Below are 2,579 nucleotides of genomic sequence, written 5' to 3'. Positions count from 1 at the left end.
TAAGTGAGTGGTAAAGTGAGAGAGAAAAAGGGAGAGAGAACCCTGGTTAAAAAAATTTAAAATTAAAATAAAAAATAAAAAAAGGGACAAAATAAAACAAAATAAACAAAATTATAAAAGTCATAAAAGATAATAAAGTAAAACAAAAGTAGTACTGGATATGAAAACTAATACAAAACAAGAAATACAAATAAATTAATAAAATTAAAAATGAAACGGCAGGTACCTAGAATGGCTAGAATGATAATGGCCAATGAAGCAGATGGGAAATTGGAATCAAAACTAATTAGAGTACCAAGTCGACCTAGCAGAGAATGCCCACAAGGGGGAGTGGGTGCGCTGAAAACAGGAAGGTAGAAGGAGTTCAAGAAGTGTTAGATATTTAAACAGCCTGCCCTCTAGTGTTAGTTTAAGGTACTGTGCCTTGACTCCAATCGTGCTTGAACTGAGAACGTTTAGAGACTATTCTCATTCTAACGGAATTTTACTGCAGTTATCACAAGAACACAGAGTCCAATCCCAACAGATTCTATCATCTGTGCACTTAACTGCACAATGTGTGTGTAGCAGGATTTCTTCGCTGCCAGGTACACAAATAAAAATATGAACAACAGGGTTTCTTCGCTGTTGTTATACAAATTTCACTTGATCAAGGTTTTAAAAACTCCCATTTACATTTCAATCAGTCTACTGGCTCGCAGTGTTCTTCTGATCAAATCTGCATTAGGTGACACATTAGATAGCTACTCTAACGGTTAAACCTAAGGGAGTTAGATCGTCTAGTTAAATGAAATTGGAACTTCGCAATGACTTTAATCTAGCGATACTATCAAACATAAGGCCTTTAAAAGATGATTAGAGGAGCATCGCTCAAATCTATCTTTATCGCAATGCAGGAAGATTTCTTCGTTCCAACCAGCGATTTTGATAATATTAAAAATGTACTGCAAAGAGATTTCTTCGTCTTTAGAGAACAATTTTAATATTATAAACTGCAGTTTACTTTAATATTTCACAGTGACTAAATGTTAGACAAATAGAGGCTGTTAAAATACAGTACTGGAGGTGGCTTAACCATCCAATCCAAAAGAGTGAGTTCGCGCTGCGACTCGTCTCACTCTGGCGAAGAACCATCTGGCAATTTAAAACCCCTATACGAACGTAAAGTCTCTGACCAGAACTGTAATTAATATGCAAATGTCAAAAGGCTAAAAGGGGTCTCTTAAGCCATAAACAGTCCAACGCTCATGCATGATCCTACGCAGATGCTACAATGCATACCTTGTATTTTAATGACTTCCATGATGCTTCAGCAGATGGAAGGCTTTTTTATAAATTTTCTTGTGGAACCAGAGGAATTTATCATCTATTGTCTGATACCTCAAAACTTCCACAATAATAAATAAAAAAGTATGATGGAGGGCGCTGTTAAGAACTTTGTACCAATGTCCAACATTGCTGGAACGGTTTATGATTTCTGTCCAAACACTTTTTAATTTCCCATTCAGTGATGTGGTAAAGTTGTGTGACACATGCATAGCCTTGACCTGAAATGTCATTCTGTTTTTATCCACTGCATGCAATGAGTGTTCTATATTCTAAGTTATTCTCAGCTTACACTTTTTATATGTAATGTCCTATAGTACAGTTACTATAGCATCAGCAAGCCTGGAAAAACCTGAGTTTAAGTGCCTTGCTCTGGGCTACCCTGCAGATCGCCCCATGAACTTGAGATTTTTGGGTCATCAGTCCTTAACTATACTACCCATCACCCATTTCTTTCAGAAACATGCTAACAAGAAGAAACCCTCACAATAACAATCTCAACAAGTGTGAACTGTTCAAAACTGAAGGCAGGTGTCTTACTGCCCAGTCAGTCCATGACTAAACAGACAGAACTAGCATTATGACCTTCTAAGACACCATAACGTCACATCTAATGATCTACTGAAAAACAAACATAGAAAGAGATAAACCAAAGAAATAACTAAGTGAATATTTAAAGATTGCAATGGTTATTTCTCCTTAAAACAGAATTCTAATTGTAATTTTACACATTTATGAACTAATTTTCTGCTTTTAACCATTACATCAGATGCTGTTCCCTTTCGTGGAACTTCGAACTGCGTCCTCTAGGGGTCGCTATGGGGGAACGCCTCGTCGTGACCCGTGTCTGAAGCCTACATTGAAAAAACACCAACTTGTTTGGCCGGCGACAGCCATGACGTCACTACCGTCGCAACTAGTACAAAATAGGCGCCGATAGCACACATCATCACTTTCTTCGTCTTCACTGACCGTTCTGTTTGAAGCGTGCATTCCAAAAGCAAAGTAAGAGCCTTTTCTTTTCCTACTATGGCGAGCACTAGCGGAGCGTTTAGAAAGTGTGTCCATCCGTGTCAGCGGTTTCTGACACCCGATGATTCACACAATCTATGCGTTGTTTGTTTGGGCGAGGAGCATGCACGCGATGTCCTCGAGGGGGAAATCTGCGTGCACTGTGAGAGCTTTTCGCTGAAAAAGCTCCGTTCTCGTTTGTCTCTCTTCTTGAGTGGAGAGGGACAACCATCGGTTTCCCG

The 2,579-nt window shown here is 38.7% G+C and overlaps 1 long non-coding RNA gene across 1 annotated transcript in view; it reads left to right on the top strand.

Moving 5' to 3' along the window:
- The window catches only part of LOC107568676 (uncharacterized), a 1,548-nt gene extending 884 nt beyond the window's left edge, over positions 1-664 (top strand). Inside the window, exon 2 of the long non-coding RNA XR_001606794.1 lies at positions 354-664. This is a non-coding gene — a long non-coding RNA (uncharacterized lncRNA). The remainder of the gene's footprint in view (positions 1-353) is intronic.
- Positions 665-2,579: the final 1,915 nt, after the last annotated feature.

The sequence above is a fragment of the Sinocyclocheilus grahami genome, unplaced genomic scaffold, assembly GCF_001515645.1.
Source record: "Sinocyclocheilus grahami isolate Dianchi unplaced genomic scaffold, SAMN03320097.WGS_v1.1 scaffold27.1, whole genome shotgun sequence".
NCBI lineage: Eukaryota > Metazoa > Chordata > Actinopteri > Cypriniformes > Cyprinidae > Sinocyclocheilus > Sinocyclocheilus grahami.
Note: the sequence above shows the minus strand (reverse complement) of the source record. Positions and strands in the feature narration are given on the sequence as shown.